Below are 23,856 nucleotides of genomic sequence, written 5' to 3'. Positions count from 1 at the left end.
TATTTACAGTAATATAAGTTGTGTGATTTAATTCAGATAATGATTACTTTTGTGAAGACCATTTTGAAAACTTTTTAATTCTAATTTGAGATCTTGTACATTAAACTTGGTACAATAGATGCATTTCCAGCCACATGTATTTTATTGGCATTTCTAATTTGCATATAAAAAACCTGAATAGAACCACCAGAAATTAAAACAAACAAACAAACAGTAATATGTTATATGTATATATATAAAGTAAATGTTTTAATGCTTGTTTAAGGGGAGTATTTTTTGTTTGCATTGTTTTTTTAGGGCAAACAGAAACACAAGACAGAAAGGCATCACTCTGTGGTGCTATGCTAATTGGCTATCCTGGGGCTCTTGCCAACTAGCTGCATGCTCAACCTCCACCTGACAACTGCTGGTTCAGTCAGTTCACATAAAAGTAAACCCAATTTAAGCTTGTACATCAGACTGATCCAAACCTGCTTTTAAACAATACTTACAGTAGTCAGAGATTAGCTCCTGTCCACTCTCTCCCATGTACTCTATGAGGCATCTCACAGTCACATCTCTCTTCTTCACTGCAGAGGCACTTGGGTCCTAGAGTTAAGAGAAGAATAATAAATAATTGAATTTTGTTGGCAATTTTACTCCAAATCTGTGATACCGTTATTAGAGCATGATTACAGATTCAGTTTAAACTTTTAAACCACTTTTAACCCACCTGTATCAGTTCCATCAACAAGTTCTTGATGCGCTGCAGTCACTCCTCCTTTTGCACTGGAGAGCTCCAGGAGTTTTGGCGTGTACCTGTCCAGTTGGGACATAAATGTTGATTCCAGTGGAACAGCAGTGCACCTTCGGAACTCTTCATTAATCTGTAAGACAGCAAATGTTGACCGTTACTGATATTAAGGGTATTCGTATACATTTTCAGGCAAAAAGTGAGTCTAGTATGTCATGTCCAAGTCACAATGGAAACTTGGTCAGGAAAAATAGAATGATAATAGAATAGAATAGAATAGAAGATGTTCTACGAGTCGGTGGTGGCAGGCGCCTTCTTGTACGCCGTGGCCTGCTGGGGCAGCGGGCTGAGAGCGAGGGACGCAAACAGACTGGACAAGTTGGTGAGAAGGCCAGTAACGTGGTAGGAGTGGAGCTAGACTCTCTGGCGGTGGTGTCAGAGAGGAGAAGTCTAGCATCTTGACAGATGAGAGCGAAGGGATGTATAAGAGCATGGGCAACCTACATGAATGCAAGGCAAGGAATGGCTGTGTCCAAAGGTCCCATGGTGCAGTCTGTAATGCTTTAAAATGTCACTCTTGGTTGGTACAACAGTGCTGCACAACTTACAGGGCCACCCCATCTGTCATTGGAGAGAGAGAACAAAAAAGACAAGTTATGGTTCATGTCTAACCTCTTGGATATATAAGCCTGATGAGAGCCCTTTATATCTGTTTTTTTACACCCTAATATACTCATTTGCAGTATTTCCTCTAGATTTTTTTGTAGCCACGGTGGTCTAAGTTGGTAACCTAGCAACAGTAAGGGGGTCCGGGGGCATGTCCCCACGGAAGAAAAATTTGCAAAAATTACCCTTTAAATGGTGACTACTGGTGAGATTTGGGGGGGGGGGGGGATTGTTGAGATTGAGACTTACACAATGAGTGTTATTCTTACAAGAGTAGCGTTTTGCCTAGGAGTGTGCATGGACAGCAGGTCTGAGGGGGCTTCAGATAGCTCTGTCAAGTGTACCTAGCTAGCTGCTAGCAACTTTGAATGCAAGCTAGTTAAGCAGCTTTAATGTGGCTGCTTATAAACTGAAGAATAAAATATTAAACTACCACGCAAAGAAAACGCTAACTATAAACTTCACAGCTATAAACAATGTTTGGTTGAAGTTAATGAGCTGTTGGAGGTAAGAGCACATTCGAAATTGCGGTCGGCGGGAAAAGTAGTAAACTAAATATAACATTGAACCATGCTTTTGAAAATGTATACATTTAAATCCTGGCAAATACTGACTTTTAACAATATAAATGGTTACTTACATGAGTTCGGTAAAGTGTTTTCCTTGGACTCCGTGAAGAAACGTGTCTGGGCTTGTTCTTCCACAGCTGCATGCAGGTGGGCGGGTCCTGACGTTTTAGGTCTGATATAAACCTTTGAACTGAGTTTTGCTAAATCAATTTATGTTGGAAGTCCAATAAAATTAATTTTATCACATAAAAAAGTAAGTTACGAAAATATTCACACTTTTTACTTATAGATAACTCAAAAACTCTAAAAATAAAAATAAATTGATTTATTGGAATAAATATACTTTTAAAAATAAAGTAGAATGGACAATACCACTGAAAGAGTTTTTACAGTGTATATTGTGACTCAGTTCTTTTGCTTTCTGTATATCGATATATCGAGCAGCAATATTGTCAATACAATTCCTTCAAATCAGATAGAGCAGTGGTCCCCAACCTTTTTGTAACTGCGGGCGGTCAACGCTTGAAAATTTGTCCCACGGACCAGGGGGGTGGGGGGTATTTATTTTTTATTTATTTATTTTTTCATAAAGAAATACAATCATGTGTGTGCTTACGGACTGTATCCCTGCAGACTGTATTGATCTATATTAATATATAATGTATATATTGTGTTTTTTATGTTGATTTAATAAAAAATAAAATTTATTTTTATTTGTATTTATTTTTTTAATTTCTTGTGCGGCCCGGTACCAATCGGTGGTTGGGGGGGCCACTGAGATAGAGGGTTGTAATTTTGACACATTTAACCTTTTTTTTTACCATTTTTACCATGATAGGAACTTGCTTTTCATCTTTGTTAATTCTCACCAAAATTGTATCTATTATCAGACACTAATAGAACTACAGTAGTACCTCAATTTACAAGCTTAATTGGTCTGTGACAGATCTCTTAACTCAAAAGACTTGTAACGAATTAGCATTGTCCATTGAAATGAAGTGAAAGCAATTTGATCTGTGCTTGGCCCTCCCAAAACGGCACAATCTTAACATGTAACGAGCCATTTAAAGCAAAAAAAAAACCTTCTAGATAAGACATTTTGTATGAAAAACTACAGTAATTTTATGAAGTAATGTAATATTATACAGCATTTCCCTTGGAGAGTGGGCTTCTATGGTCTCCGTCAAACACACTATCAGAACCTTCTCCACATTCTATGCATCCATTTTCTACCGCTTGCCGTTTTTTGGGGTGGCGGGGGGTGCTGGAGCCTATCTCAGCTGCATTCGGGCGGAAGGCGGGGTACACCCTGGACAAGTTGCCACCTCATCGCAGGGCCAACACAGATAGACAGACAACATTCACACTCACATTCACACACTGGGGCCAATTTAGTGTTGCCAATCAACCTATCCCCAGGTGTATGTTTTTGGAGGTGGAAGGATGCCGGAGTACCCGGAGGGAACCCACGCAATCACGGGGAGAACATGCAAACTCCACACAGAAAGATTCCGAGCGCAGGATCGAACCCAGGACTACTCAGGACTTTCGTATTGTGAGGCACATGCACTGACCCCTGTTCCACCATGCTGCCCACCTTCTCCATATTTTCATGGATAAATGTCCACTGTTTTGATAGTACAATATTTAAGGGTCCTTGGCTATTTTTATTTTTATTTACTCATTCTGCTTCAGCATGGTGCAGACTAGTGGGACGTTCCAACGAATCGTCAAGTTGACTCCACACTGTCCGGTTTCAGCACTGTCCTTTACACTTACTTCATTTGTTCCAATGATCGGAAAAGAAAGTTATGTCGACTTCTGTCCATAAGCTAATGCTACCGATTAAGGCCAAAAGTTTTGTTCGGATCTTGTGGATTTTCTCTGTGACATTTGCTACGCCAGTAGCGGGGATGCTCGTAACTTAAATGTTAGCCAGTACCTTAACCTGCTCAGTGGCCTTGTGGTTAGAGTGTCCGCCCTGAGATCGGTAGGTCGTGAGTTCAAACCCTGGCCGAGTCATACCAAAGACTATAAAAATGGGACCCATTACCTCCCTGCTTGGCACTCAGCATCAAGGGTTGGAATTGGGGATTAAATCACCAAAATGTGATTCCCGGGCGCCGCCACCGCTGCTGCTCACTGCTCCCCTCACCTCCCAGGGGGTGGAACAAGGGGATGGGTTAAATGCAGAGGGTAATTTCACCACACCTAGTGTGTGTGTGACTATCAGAAGTATGGAAGATCGTGGCGTGCAGTCCCAAATTGGAGCGCTGACCTTTTTGTTGAAGAAAAACAAGACACAGACCTGCGGTCGCACACGCATGACTGCATGCGAGCACACAAGTGTCTGTCCTCTTAATTACAAGGATGTGCAGCATGCCAAAGTTATTTATTAAAACATAGACGTTCAATATTTGATTTCCCGTGCTAAGGCTTCGTGGAAAAGCGGGGTGAGGGGGAAAGTGCCTTAAATATTTGATCAAATGCAGGTAACTCATACTTGACTTGGAGATGACGCTGATCGCTGTCCAAATATCTCAAAGAAGGCCTAAACTTCAAACCATATTTTTAGCAGGGCTTGGATCTTAAAATATAAAAAGGGGATTTCAGCTGAATAAACCAAGTGTTTCAGGATTCAGTTCAGAAGCAAACAACAGGATTCACCAACTAAAGCAAGAAATACCCAGAAGCTGGTCCAAAATAGTAAATTGTCCCATTGGGAAAAAAAGGCTACATTCAAACAGCAGGTTATTTCAGATTTTCTCCCCCATATATGACGTGTATCATATTCTTTCCATGTCACTGTAAACAGTACAATTTTTCATCAAATCTGCTACACCACTGATCTTCAATCAATCAAAGTTTACTCATATAGCCCTTAGGTCCCTTCTACACTAAGCCTTAGCCTAAGCTAAAGTTATCCAGGGTAAATCCCACCTAACCTTATCCTTGTCCACACACACACACAATGGTCGTTTAAGACCCCCTCACCCCCATCCGTCCGCCGGCGCAACGCGACCTAGTACGCATGCGCGGAAAATGCGCACGTCATAGTCACCTCCAGTGTTGCTTTGTGTGCAAGTTCTTGAATTAAATGTAACTTATTTGATCAATGTCCAGTGTTGTGGTATTTCAATTAACTTGAATCCAGTGTGCTGTGGGGCCCTATTGTAGTGAATCCAAACTGAGCCAGCATTAAGTAATCAAATCTTTAATGGACATGTGAAAGTAAACAATGTGATGAAGAACATTTTACATCAATCAATCTAGGGATTTAGATATCTGGTCAGGACACTTCTCACTCTTTTGCCTTCACCTTCATTGTCCTTTCGTATTTGCTGACTTTATATACTCTGTACCTAGACGTTGAGTTTGCGACATACATGGCGGACAATAACTGTCAGGTTCAAACACCGATGACATCTATTAAACAAGACAAGAAGCAAGGAATTAAACAGGGACATAATTCAATTTAGCTCAATTGAGGAGAAACGTGTAGACACTGTAACCTTTGACAGTGTTGTCCGACGCTCTGACGAAAGATTGTATGCCTCCTCTTTTATTTGGACTTTCCCTGATTACATGGCAACAGCTATTTCTAAAGGAAGGGGGTCGTAAACACCCGCTGCCTTTGGTCACAAAACACTTCAAAGAAAAGTTGCCCGGAGGGGGGTCAGGTCATGCTTCCTCTCCGCTTTGTAGATCTCGGGTCAAGACAAAATCTTCCTGTGGATTAGAACACATCAAAGAAACCGACACCTTCATGTCGCTTCCCATCCTACACAGTAGAGTTATACAAGCCTTTTGCTTGGTAGGATCAAAGACAGCTTTTGTCCTCTCGCAGGGCGTGCTGAACTCAATGTAACACAAGGTTTTGTGATAACTTAGATACAATTATTCTGACAATAACTGATACAGTCTGCTTTGCCAGTCCAAAAGCATTCGCTGATTTTCGTAGTCTTCCCTCGACGGCCAGGTAATACAAAGCACACGCTACCTTTTTTCATCCACGGGAGCCCGCATTCTCGTTGTCTCTCCTTTGACAAATGGACAAAGTTTTTCGGTAAGTAGAATCACAGCTGACCTGGACATTCGAAAGTTCTCTTGCCGTCTGAGATGTGTTGTATCCCAAATAGCTGCAATCGCTTTCTCTTCAGGTTTTCATGTGTGATTTCCACAAGGGTCTGTACATGTAGAAGAAGGAGAAACACGGGCATGTCTGGATGACTCGCCTCCATATTTCCAGTGGTTAGCTCCGAGTTACGAAACAGCTTTATTATGAAGCTGGCTGTGGCGCGTTCTTTCTGACGTCATTTCCTGTGTGGGGCGCGGTCTTTCTGGCGTCCTTTCCTCTCCGAACTCAGTTTGTAAACGATCATTGAGTCCATACAAAGCTAAGAGCCGGAGATTCAAGAAATAGACGCTGCATTTACCCGTGTAAAAAAATAACCAAGGAAAGGAACCTTAAACTATGTTTTAGTGTGGCCGAAACGGGGCTTAGGCTAAATAATGATTAGTTTAATGAGTTATCCGGCTTAATGTAGACAGGGTCTCATTCACAAATGTCTCAAAGGGCTGCACAAGCCACAACGACATCCTCAGCTCAGAAAAAACTCAACCCAATGTGAACAACGAGAAATATTGGAAGGTGATCTTCTTTAAGACTGTTTTATTGTCTTAGATGTTCTATCAATAATGGTTATAAAGTTATTTTTAATGGCGTCCCAATCAATATTGATGTCGGATATCGGTCCAATATTAGTAACAACAAAAAAACAGTATCGAATGATATCGGCTTGCAGCCTAAATAAGCTCGGATAGAAGCAAATAAATGTCTTCCAATAAACACACAAGTTTGATCTTTCCTCATATTTTGGTGAAGTCAGACACGGGGCATGTGCAATCCCTCATGCCATCTGCAGCAAGCGCAGCCGGCAGCTCCCCTAGGAGCGCGCCGGGACACGCCCCTGCTCGCTCTTCCCGCATCGCGGCCACACGCCTGCACGGCTGCAGGCAATCATCAATCCGCACCTGGGTCTGATGAGGGCAGACTGCATAAAGACCAGCGGACCCGAAGATCCAGTGCCGGAACGTAGTTCATTCCCTGTAGTAAGCGTCCCGTCTCTGGCTTCCCTCCTCGTACCTGCTCTCTCTGTGCTTTCCCTATGCCCGTGTTTTATGTCCTCTGTGTTCCCCGCAGTGATCCCTCCGTATCCTGTGATCGAGCTGTGCGCCTTGACTCCCCTCCGGAATTTGGACTGCTTCCCTCGATCCTCGACCCTGGACTTCTGAAGGATTCATCCAACACGCACGTACAACACCCGCTGGTAACATTCACATTGCAAATACGACACATTGTTTTGCACCATTTACTTATAGTAGCATACACACCCCAGCATATCAACAGATTCAATAAACCTATTGATCTGATTCCTGCTGTTGTGTCGTCTCCTTACCCCGCCGTACGTAACAAAGTAAATAAATAAATAATAAATGGGTTGTACTTGTATAGCGCTTTTCTACCTTCAAGGTACTCAAAGCGCTTTGACACTACTTCCATATTTATCCATTCACACACACATTCACACACTGATGGAGGGAGCTTCCATGCAAGGCGCTAACCAGCACCCATCAGGAGCAAGGGTGAAGTGTCTTGCTCAGGACACAACGGACATGACGAGGTTGGTACTAGGTGGGGATTGAACCAGGGACCCTCGGGTCGCGCACGGCCATTTTCCCACTGCGCCACGCCAAGTAATTTACAAAAAGGTACACATGCGAGGTTATAGGCTGCTAGGAAATATCAGCTACTCAACAGCTAAGCACACAATAGCACATAAGCTAGATATACATAATGTGACCTTTATTGAACAATACTTAGTATAAAGGTATCAAATAGGGATACCTTTATACTATATCGGATATCGGCTTTTTGCCGATATCCGATATTCCGATATTGTCCAACACTTTAATTACCGATACCGATATCAACCGATACCGATATCAACCGATATATGCAGTCGTGGAATTAACACATTATTATGCCTAATTAGGACAACCAGGTATGGTGAAGATAAGGTACTTTTTAAAAAAAAATTGTAAAATAACATAAATAAATTAAAAACATTTTCTTGAACAGAAAAGAAAGTAAAACAATACAAAAACAGTTACATAGAAACTAGTAATTAATGAAAATGAGTAAAATTAACTGTTAAAGGTTAGTACTATTAGTGGACCAGCAGCACGCACAATCATGTGTGCTTACGGACTGTATCCCTTGCAGACTATTGATATATATTGATATATAATGTAGGAACCAGAATATTAATAACAGAAAGAAACAACCCTTTTGTGTGAATGAGTGTAAATGGGGGAAGGAGGTTTTTTGGGTTGGTGCACTAATTGTAAGTGTATCTTGTGTTTTTTTATGTTGATTTAAAAAATAAAAAAATTAAAAAACTAAAATAAAAAACCGATACCGATAAAAAAAAACCCGATACCGATAATTTCCGATATTACATTTTAACGCATCCCTAGTATATATATATATTTTTTTTTAGTTGCATATCACTTACTGATACAACGTCTATAAGGCAGAAGTGTATTACACACTATCCAGTAACAAACGTGTCCGCATCATTCCATGTACTGTGTCACAATCTTAAATAACTGATTTATTGTGCACACGAGGAGTCGGCAAAACAAATTGACCACTCCACTTTAAAAACATAAATCTGTCATAAGGTTAGTGTGTACCATACATGAAATGTTTCTCTTAATAAGTACGTACTGTAATTATGCCTGCTCAGTGGCCTTGTGGTTAGAGTGTCCGCCCTGAGATCGGTAGGTCGTGAGTTCAAACCCCGGCCGAGTCATACCAAAGACTATACGAATGGGACACATTACCTCCCTGCTTGGCACTCAGCAACAAGGGTTGGAATTGGGTGTTAAATAAAAAAAAAAAAAGATTCCCGGGCGCGGCCACCACTGCTGCTCACTGCTCCCCTCACCTCCCAGGGAGTGGTACGAGGGGATGGGTCGAATGCAGAGGGTAATTTCACCACACCTCGTGTGTGTGTGTGACTATCAGTGGTACTTTAACTTTAACTTTAATTTGTGTTGATATCGTATCGGATTAAAATATCAGGCTCAAATATCGGTATCGTATCAGAAGTGGAAAAAGTTGTATTGGGACACCCTTTATTATTTTTACACTTGTGTTAATTTATTATAATGGCAAACGTTTGATAGTGGAATGGATTACAGTATCAACACTGTTCCATATTACTTATCATAGGCAAAGTGTTAAAACTAAGTTTATGATCAACCTTAGATGGTCCACTGCACTGATGTTTTTCAGCAGTGCTAATTAGTAAATTCTTTAAGGCGCACTTGCTTTTTTATGTCGGATTAACACGAGACGTGTTTATTCCAAACATGTTCTAATGAAGCCTCAGAGGTCACATTTCGGCAGGTTTACGCATCCAAATTGCACCCCGAATATCACATTTTATGTGATGTTGCCTTTCCTTTTTCCGATATTGTTTCATTCAATCTGGGCTTTACGAGCTGCAGCTTTGAACTGAAACAGATCGGTAATTTTCTCCTGATATTTAAATGAAGAAGGGAGATCATCAAGGGTGAGTCTGGAGGTTGGTTTGATTTCCATATTGGAGGGTTTTTTCTCTCAACAACACCCAAAGCCCGACTGCATTTATCAACGGCGCTGTGTTGACAGAAGGTGCGCTGCAGTGTCTCTATCAGTGCCACACCACTGATTAACACGCCTTGCTCCTGATTCTTATCTGTGGAGCAAGACACAAGATATCCATCAGGCTCCACAGTTGCTAACACAGTCCTACTTCGATTATTTATCATTACTTCACATACGTTAATTGGATATTAGTGCTTGTTTTTTACCAAAACCCATTGACTGTGGATGGCGACCCTTCAGACAGAAGAATGGTTTGAGATACATTTTAATCACTTTTTGACAACCAAGAATACATTGATTTAAAAAAAAAAAAAAAAAATATATATATATATATATATATATATATATATATATATATATATATATATATATATATATATATATATAAATATATATATATATATATATATATATATATATATATATATATATATATATATATTAATATGTATTATGTGCATGAACAAAGAACAGTTATTATTGTATGTGGCTTCTAAAGAAGAAAGAGATTCAGCACATCAACATAGGATCAACAACGGTCTTTAACAACGTCATTAATACGATAGAAATGGCCAAGTCTTTAATTTTTCCAACACATTTAAAGCAGGGGTGTCAAACCCATTTTAGATCGGTGGCTACATGGAGAAAAATAACCATGGCACGAAAACTTAAAAATAAAGACAACGTCAGATTGTTGTTTAAAAATACAACAAGCACATTCTGAAATTGTACAAATCATTACTTACATGTTGTGGTTAATAGTATTCTATCTTTGTCGTTGTTTATATTTTCTGAATAAATGATGTGATAATGTTCATCAGTCAACTCATTGGTGTTAATTTTCAATCTATCAAGATAAAAAAAAAAATTCAAAATCAAATTACAGTATGTTATTTATGTAGTTTGATCATTTTCCTCGACTGATGTACTAACATCATGTGGTTTATTTTGTACAAATGTAGCATCATCTACAAAGATACAAAGAATTGCTATTTTGACATCCAGTAGTGGACACATTTAGAACAGCTGTTTCTCTCATTCAAAAATTTCACGTTCATTTTTATACTTGGCAAACTCATCCCGCGGGCCGAATAAAACCTGTTTGTGGGCCTGATCCGGCCCTCGGGCCATACGTTTGACACCACTGCATTAAAGGCTTAAATAATGTCAAACACATATTCTTACAATAACAATGAATATAGTGGCTATGAAAGTAGCTTACCACCACCAGGTGTGAATGATGGGTTCTACATGTAAAGCGACTTTGGGTACTGAGAAAAGCGCTATATAAATCCCAGTTATTATTATTATTATTATTATTATTATATACCGTATTTTTCGGAGTGTAAGTCGCACCGGAGTATGAGTCGCACCTGTCGAAAATGCATAATAAAAAAGGAAAAAAACATATATAAGTCGCACTGGAGCCCGGCCAAACTATGAAAAAAAACTGCGACTTATTGTCCGAAAAATACGGTAATTCTTTTTTTTTTTTACATGTAGAAATCAGTTGTGGGCAGACGAAGCCCCAGCAGTGTAGGTTTAGCGAGTGTGCACGCTCATGCAGCAGCGGGAATAAAAGATTTAACTTACAGTTGTGTAGCTGTCACAATCGACGACTCGCCTGCTGATGGCATCACAGCAGTAAAATATAAATGTGTCCTTTTCACTTTCTCCGAGGTGCACACATATAGAATACGATATGTTAAATCCACTAATTTTGTTTTTGACTACCTCATTTTAAAACGCAAAGCATTTGTTTGGCTGTCCTTCATAAATTACACCCACCCCTCTCGCCTAAGTACGCCGTTAAAGCATACTTGCCAACCTTGAGACCTCCGATTTCGGGGGGTGGGGAGGGGGGCGTGGTTGGGGGCGTGGTTAAGAGGGGAGGAGTATATTTACAGCTAGAATTCACCAACTGGAGTATTTCATTCATATATGTATATATATATATATGTATGAAATACTTGACTTTCAGTGAATTCTAGCTATATATATATTTATTTATTTTATTATATATATAAATAAAAGAAATACTTGAATTTCAGTGTTCATTTATTTACACATATACACACATATAACACTCATCTACTCATTGTTGTACTTGAAAATACAACGCAATACAATTCCTGGGCAATGGCACCTATCAAATACACAGTAATGAAAACACAGTTGTTCTACTAACTGTACTGTGTGTTATGAGAGTAGAGTATATGTGTGTGTGGCCCTTTAATAGGTGACAGCATGTGAGGTGAGTGACGTCAGTGAGTGTGTGGGCTAGAGAAAAGAGGGAGCGTAGCGTGAGTGCAGGGAGGGACTAGTTGGTTTTGTGTTGGATTGGCTGTGTGCAAGCAATCAATAAAGCAAGATTTGCAACTAATAGCTGGACTCATCATTCACCCTAAAGTCGTTCGCTGTGGAGACCCACTGCCGGGTAAGGTGAAAGGTGTTGCCCCGAGCATACATCGGCCCTGGAGAAGTGTCTCCCCTGCGCTCTTAGACTATGGTCTCGTTCTTCTGCTTCGTCTCCTTGTGTGCGCACACTGGACTCAGGTCCGCATGGAGCTGGAGGGGGCGTGGCCTCCAGCTCCGGCTGAATTCCGGGAGATTTTCGGGAGAAAATTTCTTCCGGGAGGTTTTCGGGAGAGGTGCTGAATTTCGGGAGTCTCCTGGAAAATCCGGGAGGGTTGGCAAGTATGCGTTAAAGAGCTGTGATTGGATGTATTCCGAACTTGTCCCACCCATCGACAATTTGAAATTATGTATATCGTATTTTCCGGACTATAAGGCGCGCTTAAAATCTTTTTTTTTCTCTCAAAACTCGTTAGTGCGCCTTATAACCCGGTGCGCCTAATGTAAGGAATATGTTTGGTTGAGCTTACCCACATCGAAGCTATTTTATTTGGTACATGGTGTAATGATAAGTGTGACCAGTAGATGGCAGTCAAACATAAGAGATACTATGATTGCAATATGACTCAAGTAAACAACACCAACTTTTTAAATGTTCCATTGAAAATATAGAACATTACACACGACGCTCAAAAATCTATAAAAATGTTTTACTACCACTTTGGTAAGCTATGAAGCCGCACCGCTTGATGGATTGTCGGCGCATTAAACGTACAAGTATTATTATAGTGTGTGTATAAGGTAAGACATATTATTTGGCGTTTTGTTTCGCAATATTATGCAAAATCAAATGTTCTTACCTTCTGGTACCTGCTGATCTGTATTTGGGATCTGTAGAAATCTTGAAAAATTGCGCGCGTCCGCGAGTCGATAAGTGTGGAGGGGGGGGCATGGTCTGCGGGCCTGCCGCTGAGCGGAGTGTGTAAGGACCGGCCTCGAAGCCAGCGGCAGGTGAGTGGATTGCCCAGCTGGGGTTGGTGATCTAATCACCTGTCGCCCTTATTAGCAGCAGCCGGGCCGAGACATGTGGTTGGAGTTGGAGACAGAGAGAGAGAGAGCACGAACAGAGACACGCTGGACTGAAAAGTCTTAAATATATATTGCTGGAAAGCACACCATACTTCCATCCATCCATTTTCTACCGCTTATTCCCTTTGGGGTTGCGGGGGGTGCTGGAGCCTATCTCAGCTACAATCGGGCGGAAGGCGGGGTACACCCTGGACAAGTCGCCACCTCATCGCAGGGTCAACACAGATAGATAGACAACATTCACACTCACATTCACACACCAGGGCCAATTTAGTGTTGCCAATCAACCTATCCCCAGGTGCATGTCTTTGGAGGTGGGAGGAAGCCGGAGTACCCGGAGGGAACCCACGCAGTCACGGGGAGAACATGCAAACTCCACACAGAAAGATCCTGAGCCTGGGATTGAACCCAAGACTACTCAGGACCTTCGTATTGTGAGGCAGACGCACTAACCCCTCTCCCACCGTGCTGCCCCACACCATACTTGTGTATGACAAATAAAAGACTTGCTCCAACCTATCTACCGGGCTCACGAAAGATCTATCGGCACCAGGAAAACCCTCCCACACTCAGAGACTTCCACAATTATTTTTTTATCTGTCAGTAAACTCGCCATGAAAGCGCCAAAACATACCGGTGTAGTGAGTTTACATTATTCACCCAAGGAACTTTAGTTATTAGAGTTACGGTCGGACGTTTTTTCACTGGACACATTTCCTGTGTGGTTGTTTCCGGATGAGGAGATGCTGCTCCGTTATTGATTTAAGTACAGTCTGAATGTCATTAAAACAGTTAGCTCCATCTTTTGATACTTCTTGCAACCCGTCCTTGCACGCTACACCGCTACAACAAAGATGACGGAGAAAAGACGCTGTCGAAGGTGAGCTACGTAAATAAGATCCTAAATCCGGAAGCGACTGTCAGAAAGCGGCTTGAAAATGATCTGTAAAACATCATCTATGCAACATTTTGACCAAAGAACCACCATTACATGTTATGTAGACCACAAGGAATTGTTTTCAATTTAGAAAAAAATAATAATAATATGAGTCCTTTAATGCGCCCTATAATCAGGTGCGCCTAATATATGAAAATAGATCACAAGTAGACCATCCATCGGCAGTGCGCCTATAATCCGGTGCACCCTATGGTCCGGAAAATACAGTAATTGGATTTTGTGTCAGTCAATTAATATGTCAGTTAATTGTATAGCACACACTACTACACATTATCATTTGTTTACTTATCTTATTAAAGAAAATGCCATAAACTCGACTGATCGGTCGACTATAGACAACATCTTTAGTTGAAGACAGCCCTAGTACTCATACATAAAATACCTTTATTGTACAGTTAAAAGGAAACACACCAAACAGTTATTACATTATTTGTTTGTGTTGTTGTCATGATGCATGTCCCGGATCATGTTTTATGTTCTGTTAGTTTTGGACTTCATAGGTCCTGTTTTTTGTGCACCCTTGTTTGTTTTAGTTACCATGGTTACTGATTATTTCCACCTGCCTCTGATTAGTGTTCGCCCGCTCACCTGCTGCCCGAGCACTAATCAGAGGCAATATTTAAACCTGCCTTGCCCTCCAGTCAGTGCTGGAGTATTGTTTGTTGTATGCTGTGGAGTCCCTGTTTCATGCAATGCTCTGTTCATGCTTGTTTTCTGGAGATACCATAGTTCATGCTGATGATTTCATGCTAAGTTCATGCTGCTCGTGCCTTGCCAAGTAAGTTTTGTTTATTTATGCCACAGTTAGCGACTTTTTGTTTCATGTCCATAATTCAGGTTAAGTGTTAGCTTTTGTTTCCTGCGTTAAGTTGTGCCTTCGCCTTGTACACCTTTTTGTTTTCACCTTTTTTTGAACATTAAAACCATGTTTTCTTGCACACCGCCTGTCATTTCTGCATCTTGGGATTCTTCACCTCCACATCATGACAGAATACTCCAGCTAAATACGAACCCCGCGGAGATTTTTGTGGCGGAGAGGCTTGAAGGGATGCTGGCAACGATGGCCGAATGGAGGAGATGTTATGACTTCTTTCAAGCTCCCTCCCACCCATCCCTGTCGTCTGTGGCCCTCTTCGGGGACGTCTTGGATCCGTCCCTTGAGGGGGGGGCTATGAGTAGCTGTGTAGCTGGGGAGGCACAACTACTTCTAAATCCAGTGGATCTGCCGCAATTGCCGGCATCCACCCCAGTGGGACTACAGACACCGCCATCCACCCCGGGGGCCATGTGGACGCCATCAACCTCGGTGAGCACTCCCACGCCGGTGAGCCATTCCACGACTTTTTGTTTCATGTCCATAATTCAGGCTAAGTGTTAGCTTTTGTTTACTGCGTTAAGTTGTGCCTTCGCCTTGTGCGCCTTTTTGTTTTTACCTTTTTTTGAACATTAAAACCATGTTTTCTTGTACACCGCCTGTCATCTCTGCATCTTGGAGTTTGTCACCTCCACATCATGACAGTTGTTCATTCTGCCTCACCTGCCGACTCTACATATTGCAATATATTATAAAATTGGTATTATTTAATCTTTCAGGGTTAAATATTGTTCTTAGGACTGAACACATTACATTCAGGCACAGTCAAGCTTTCTGTATTTTTTTGATTACCGGATATTTTACGATAAATGCATGGATCATTTTCGGGTTAATGCTCCATTTAAGAATAATGTTTTTTTTTTATTGAATCTTTGTTGCCTCCCTCGCAGAAACATTTAGTAATCTAGCCTCAATTGCATTTTAGTGACTTACTGCACCTGCCTCTCATTTTCATAATCACCTTGCCGTCTCTTATTGGGGGGGGGTTAGGGGGTAGCGGGGTATGTATATTGTAGCGTCCCGGAAGAGTTAGTGCTGCAAGGGGTTCTAGGTATTTGTTCTGTTGTGTTTATGTTGTGTTATAGTGCGGATGTTCTCCCGAAATGTGTTTGACATTTTTGTTTGGTGTGGGTTCACAGTGTGGCGCATATTTGTAACAGTGTTAAAGTTGTTTATACGGCCACCCTCAGTGTGACCTGTATGGCTGTGATCAAGTATGCCTTGCATTCACTTATGTGTGTGTAAAAGCTGCATATACAGGTAAAAGCCAGTAAATTAGAATATTTTGAAAAACTTGATTTATTTCAGTAATTGCATTCAAAAGGTGTAACTTGTACATTATATTTATTCATTGCACACAGACTGATGCATTCAAATGTTTATTTCATTTAATTTTGATGATTTGAAGTGGCAACAAATGAAAATCCAAAATTCCGTGTGTCACAAAATTAGAATATTACTTAAGGCTAATACAAAAAAGGGATTTTTAGAAATGGTGGCCAACTGAAAAGTATGAAAATGAAAAATATGAGCATGTACAATACTCAATACTTGGTTGGAGCTCCTTTTGCCTCAATTACTGCGTTAATGCGGCGTGGCATGGAGTCGATGAGTTTCTGGCACTGCTCAGGTGTTATGAGAGCCCAGGTTGCTCTGATAGTGGCCTTCAACTCTTCTGCGTTTTTGGGTCTGGCATTCTGCATCTTCCTTTTCACAATACCCCACAGATTTTCTATGGGGCTAAGGTCAGGGGAGTTAGCGGGCCAATTTAGAACAAAAATACCATGGTCCGTAAACCAGGCACGGGTAGATTTTGCGCTGTGTGCAGGCGCCAAGTCCTGTTGGAACTTGAAATCTCCATCTCCATAGAGCAGGTCAGCAGCAGGAAGCATGAAGTGCTCTAAAACTTGCTGGTAGACGGCTGCGTTGACCCTGGATCTCAGGAAACAGAGTGGACCGACACCAGCAGATGACATGGCACCCCAAACCATCACCTAACCATGCAAATTTTGCATTTCCTTTGGAAATCGAGGTCCCAGAGTCTGGAGGAAGACAGGAGAGGCACAGGATCCACGTTGCCTGAAGTCTAGTGTAAAGTTTCCACCATCAGTGATGGTTTGGGGTGCCATGTCATCTGCTGGTGTCGGTCCACTCTGTTTCCTGAGATCCAGGGTCAACGCAGCCGTCTACCAGCAAGTTTTAGAGCACTTCATGCTTCCTGCTGCTGACCTGCTCTATGGAGATGGAGATTTCAAGTTCCAACAGGACTTGGCGCCTGCACACAGCGCAAAATCTACCCGTGCCTGGTTTACGGACCATGGTATTTCTGTTCTAAATTGGCCCGCCAACTCCCCTGACCATAGCCCCATAGAAAATCTGTGGGGTATTGTGAAAAGGAAGATGCAGAATGCCAGACCCAAAAACGCAGAAGAGTTGAAGGCCACTATCAGAGCAACCTGGGCTCTCATAACACCTGAGCAGTGCCAGAAACTCATCGACTCCATGCCACGCCGCATTAACGCAGTAATTGAGGCAAAAGGAGCTCCAACCAAGTATTGAGTATTGTACATGCTCATATTTTTCATTTTCATACTTTTCAGTTGGCCAACATTTCTAAAAATCCCTTTTTTGTATTAGCCTTAAGTAATATTCTAATTTTGTGACACACGGAATTTTGGATTTTCATTTGTTGCCACTTCAAATCATCAAAATTAAATGAAATAAACATTTGAATGCATCAGTCTGTGTGCAATGAATAAATATAATGTACAAGTTACACCTTTTGAATGCAATTACTGAAATAAATCAAGTTTTTCAAAATATTCTAATTTACTGGCTTTTACCTGTATTATGTTACTGGGCCGGCACGCTGTTTGTATGGAGGAAAAGCGGACGTGGCGACAGGTTGTAGAAGACGCTAAAGGCAGTGCCTTTAAGGCACGCCCTCAATAATGTTGTCTGGGTGGAAATCGGGAGAACGGTTGCCCCGGGAGATTTTCGGGAGGGGCACTGAAATTCGGGAGTCTCCCGGGAAAATCGTGAGGTTGAAACCGATACCGATAATTTCCGATATTACATTTTAAAGCATTTATCGGACATCTCTAAAAAAAATAATAATAATTTAATTGATTAAGTAAGAATTGAGACTCATTTGGGGACGGCGTGGCACGGTTGGGAGAGTGGCCGTGCCAGCAACCTGAGGGTTCCTGGGTCAATCCCCAGCTTCTACCAACCTAGTCACGTCCGTTGTGTCCTTGAGCAAGTCACTTCACCCTTGCTCCTGATGGGTCGTGGTTAGCGCCTTGCATGGCAGCTCCCGCCATCAGTGTGTGAATGTGTGTGTGAATGGGTGAATGTGGAAATAGTGTCAAAGCGCTTTGAGTACCTTGAAGGTAGAAAAGCGCTATACAAGTATAATCAATTTACCATTTTTAACGTTTTTTGACACGCCTCATCCTTTAGATAGTTTTTCCTCACTCCTTTTGAAAGCTATTTTTGTTATTATTCTTATTTATTTGTTGCAAGAGGCCAGGCTCCATTAGTGGCTAGTGGATGAAAGCATACAGAACAGAAGGACTGTCTTATTCAACACAAATAAGCTTCCTGTGGTTTCAGTTCGAGTCCAAAAAATCTCTTCATTAGCAATGTGACTCAGCAATGTGTGTTTTGCAGTCCTTTCTGAATAATGCAAAACAACATAATTAGGTCCAAACAAGCTTAGCCAGTGCACTACAGACATTAGGCGAGGCTAGAAGTGATTATGCGAAAAAAAACTAAAAAAAAATGGCCTTCTCCCTGCAAGTCAGCACAGACCTGAAGGTAAATTTGCATCCCAGTGAACTAATATTCACCTCATATAAAGCAGAAGGCAATAAAAGTGCAGCTATGCAGCAGGTAATTATTAAGTTACGCGGAAGTAACTAGACTTTAATTGGCGCAGACAAGCTGCATGTGCAATGCTGCCGAAGGCCGTCACTACGTACGGTAGATGTAGGATGAGCATTGTGGGCCGTGTGTGTGACTGACAGAGATAGTAGAGGTGTTGAAGGGAATGCATAAAATCGTAGGGATAATTGTCAATTGCTCAGTTAAATATGAAGAGAATATAGAATGAGTGATTTTGTTATGACTCATCTTGTAAAACAAGAGCATATAAATCCCTTATACTTGTTACGGTTGTACAGGGGAAGAAGACGGCACAGACAGGAGGGACGTTATTTTAGCTCTATGTTTATTTATATGTATGAACAATATATATAAATAAGAAATAATAAGAATAATCAAGGGAATGGAGTGTGACTAATCCAAAAGTGAATGGTGTGCGACTATGTGTAGGAATTAAATGAGGAGTGTTACCCGTAGTGTTGCGCGAGAGGCGGAAGTCCAAGAGGGGCGAGGCTTGCTCGGAGGTCCGTGGGCAGACGTGAGGTCGAGGGGAGGAGAGAGGCGTCAAAGTCCGTGTCCAGGCGGAAGGTCGAGATCCAAGAGGCAGCCAGGGCAGCAGAGGGAATACGGGGAGACGAGACACACAGCTCGTGACGTAAGAACGGGGGTATGCTGCTGGAAAGCGACAAGGAGGACATGAGACAATTGAACACGGCGGGGGAGAAAACACAGAGAGAGAAAAGAGTGATTGGAGCTAGATATATTCGGCAGCACGGTGGGAGAGGGGTTAGTGCATCTGCCTCACAATACAAAGGTCCTGAGTAGTCTTGGGTTCAATCCTGGGCTTGGGATCTTTCTGTGTGGAGTTTGCATGTTCTCCCCGTGACTGCGTGGGTTCCCTCCGGGTACTCCGGCTTCCTCCCACCTCCAAAGACATGCACCTGGGGATATGTTGATTGGCAACACTAAATTGGCCCTAGTGTGTGAATGTGAGTGTGAATGTTGTCTGTCTATCTGTGTTGGCCCTGCGATGAGGTGGCGACTTGTCCAGGGTGTACCCCGCCTCCCGCCCGATTGTAGCTGAGATAGGCTCCAGCGCCCCCCGCGACCCCAAAGGGGATAAGCGGTAGAAAATGGATGGATGGATATTCGGCTTACTGTACAGGACAGGTTGCTACGTTCTGGCACAGGATAGCAGGTTGCTCTGGCTTAAGAAGGCAGGTCCTCTCATCAGCGACAGGTGCGTTGATTGCTGATGATTGAATGCAGCTGCTTGCTGCGGCCGGAGTGGTCCGCGCCTGGTAGCGCGCACAGATGAATGCGCCCGGACTGTGACAATACTGTGTAGCACATTGAAGTGAGCCTCAGGTAGAGAAAAATAATGTGTGGAACAAAAGTTGTATGAATAGGAGAAGAAATATGTGTATCAGCAAAAAAAAACAACAACAACAAGTACCGGTTGATACCGGCTAGCAGCTGAAATCTCTGATACTGTATATGCTCCGATACTAAGAGTCCTATATTGGGTTTTCTAGTGCAAAGCTCGGCAGCCAGTTAACATCTAAATGTCCCGTAATCAGCACACAAAGGTGGTCTTTTCTGGTATTTTAGTGAAGTCATTTACAAAGTAAACATGATAGGTACAGGCTACTAGGAGCCAGCAGCTACACAACAGCTAAGCACATGATAGCAGAAAAGCTCGACATACAGTATGTAATAAGAGTCCTTAATTAATAACATTGCACTCTAAAACACGACATTTGTCAATATAGTATGAAATACTTATCGTTGCATATTACTTAAAGATACAAAGTCTCCATTTAGAAGCGTATTAGAAAGTATGCAGTAACAAACGTGTCCGCATTTTCAATTTGCTGAGTCACAAGCATAAATTAATGAATTAATGTGGCCTCTAAGTGTCACCAAAAATGAATTATCATGTTGAAGATAGCATAAGTCTTGCCACGTTTTGCCTCCATGAGCAAAAGTGAAAATGTGCCAAAGGGAAAATGACCAAAAACAGCTATTTTCAGCATACAGCAGCAACATGAGTTAAGAGTTCAGCTTCATACTGCTATATATAAAGTAGGCAACACGTTCAATAAATGGCAACTAGTTAGCTTCACCGACATGCCATTAATGATTGTGTGAGATTAAAAAAGGTCAGTATGAATATGTGTTTAATTTGGGAAGCCACCCATTTGGCCGCACTAAATAAAACGACTACTACTACTTTCGGCACCCCTACTTTTTCCCACTTCCTATTGTTCTCGGGTAATCTCACTTGATTAAACCTTTTTCTAACATTCCACACTACAAAATAATAAAGTACTATGATTTGTGGTAATATCGTATCAAATTCATATCCGTATCGGCCAATACTCAAAGCTGCAACATCAGTATTGGAAGTTAAAAAAAAGTATCACGACACCCCTGATTATTAATACATTCAATTGTGAAACATTATGAAAATATGTTTGTAAAAAAGATTATATATATTGCATGACCAATGTCTTTATTTCATAATCAATGAATGGTTAATTGATAAACATTTATATTTGTTGAGTTTTATTACCTAATGTTATTATTTTATTATGGCGCTCTGAAAAGTGACATTAAAAACAGCTTTAAAAAAAGCTTTTTGAAAGGTGGCATTAAATGAATAATTCTATCAAAGACTCTGCCAGACAGAAGGATCACTGATTAAATGTTATTTTTGCTGTAAATTTGTCTTTATATGTATTCTAAAAATATGTACTTTAATTCCCTATTTCCCAATCACAGTACTTATTCCAGAAGTACCTGTAAAATCCCGCTAGGTGTCAGTGTTACTCGTCAAAGAGAGTAGTTTTGCTTTATTTCCTTTATATTATACTCTACAACAGGGGTGTCAAACGTACGACCCAAGGGCCGGATCAGGCCCACGGACAGGTTTTAATGAGTTGGCTAAGTATAAAAATGAGCCAAAATTTTTGAATGAAAGAAACTGCTGTTCTAAATGTGTCCACTAGATGTCACAATAGCAATTATTTGTATCTTTGTAGATTATGCTATATATGTAAACAAATATATAAACCACATGATGTTAGTGCACCAGTCGAGGAAAATGAGCAAACTTATATAAATAACATCCTGTAATTTGATTTTGATATAATTTTTTTATCGTAATAGATTGAAAATTAACACAAATGAGTTGACTGATGAACATTATCACATAATGTGTTCAGAAAATATAAATAACGACGAATAAAGATAGAATACTATTAAAAAAAAAAACAACAACATTATGATTTGTACATTTTCAGAATTTGCTTGTTCTATTTTTAAACAAAGAAAACAATCTGAAGTTGTCTTTATTTTTAAGTTATCGTGCCGTGATTTTACCAGTGCGGCCCACTTGGGAGTAGATTTTTCTCCATGTGGCCCCCGATCTAAAATGAGTTTGACACCCCTGCTCTGCAGTGTTTTTTATAGTCATTTTTATACTGGTAAAAAAATGTTTTTTTTACAACTGCACAAATAAACTGCACCTCTTCCAATTTTGTTGACCAATGCCCAAGTGACTGACTGAAAAACTCACATTTTTCACATCGAGTTGATTGAAAACTGTGTGTATTCGTGGATTATGCGCCTCGTTCTTCTGTAAAATAATCTGAAAAGACACACACACACACAACAACAAATGTGCAGCGTAAACCAGGGGCTAGTAAAGGCTTACACACCATATATAAGACGGGAGGGAGGAGGTTAGAGGGATTTATGTTTTTACAACATCCATTCATCGGTGTCTTTCACTTAGACAAATCACGAGTGACCTCCCACCCACCAAATGGCGACAGCAGATGGACACAATGAAGTGGCAATGGTGGTTCATAAACAACAACATCACTGTGCATGAAAAATAAATACTAATGTTATGCAAGCATGTGAGTAAGTACTGTTTAATCATGGTTCTTTTTTGGAATTGTTGCCTCAGTTAAACCTGGCTTCACCGAGCAGACAGGGTCGTCTGGCAATGTCGCATGAAACAGACGTTTCCCGGAAGAAAAGATGGCTTGCTTAGTGTGCTAATGTCTGAGGCGAGCTGATGCATCACTTTGCAAACGGCATGCTTCATGAGGAACCTGTCGTTATCGGCCAAGAGGCATTAAGCTGCAATCCTTTAGTTCCGAAAAAGACCATCTGCAAGTCTGCACAAGCTCACAGGAAATGACTAAATAAACGCACTAGTTCAACCTCTGATTGGTTTACATGAGATTATTGTTTACTGCTAATTAGAAGGGGTGTAACGATTGACCAAATGGGGCCTCCGAGTCCAAGGCCCCCCTCTACACTAAATCAGCTAAGGTTATCCAGGGTAAATTCCACTTAATCTTATCCTTGTCCACACACACACAATGGTCGTTTAAGACACCCTCCCCCCTCCGTCCGCCGGCGCAACGCGACCTAGTGCGCAGCCGCAGAAAATGCGCACGTCATAGTCACCTCCAGTGTTGCTTTGTGTGCAAGTTCTTCAATTAAATTTAACTTATCTGAACAATATTCAGTGTTGTGGTATTTCTATTAACTGGAATCCAGTGCTCTGTGGGGCCCTATTGTAGGGAATCACACCTGAGCCATCATAATTTAATCAAATCTTTAATGGACACGTGAAAGTAAACAATGTGATAAAGAACATTTTACATTGATCAATCTAGGGATGTAGATATCTGGTCAGGACACTTCTCACTCCTTTGCCTTCACCTTCATTGTTCATTCGTTTTTGGTGACTTTATATCAGGGGTCGGCAACCCGTGGCTCCGAAGCCACATGCGGCTCTTTGATCACTCTGATGCGGCTCGGCTGCATACTTGCCGACCCCCCCGATTTTTCCGGGAGGGTTTCCGGATTTCAGTGCCTCTCCCGGAAAACCCCGGGGCAAACATTCTCCGATTTTATTGAGGGCGTACCGTGGTGGCACTGCCTTTAACGTCCGCTTTTACACCATGCTATCTGCGTGCCGGCCCGGTC

This window comes from Nerophis lumbriciformis, linkage group LG22, assembly GCF_033978685.3.
Source record: "Nerophis lumbriciformis linkage group LG22, RoL_Nlum_v2.1, whole genome shotgun sequence".
Taxonomy (NCBI): Eukaryota; Metazoa; Chordata; class Actinopteri; order Syngnathiformes; family Syngnathidae; genus Nerophis; species Nerophis lumbriciformis.
This window is presented reverse-complemented; position numbering follows the sequence as displayed.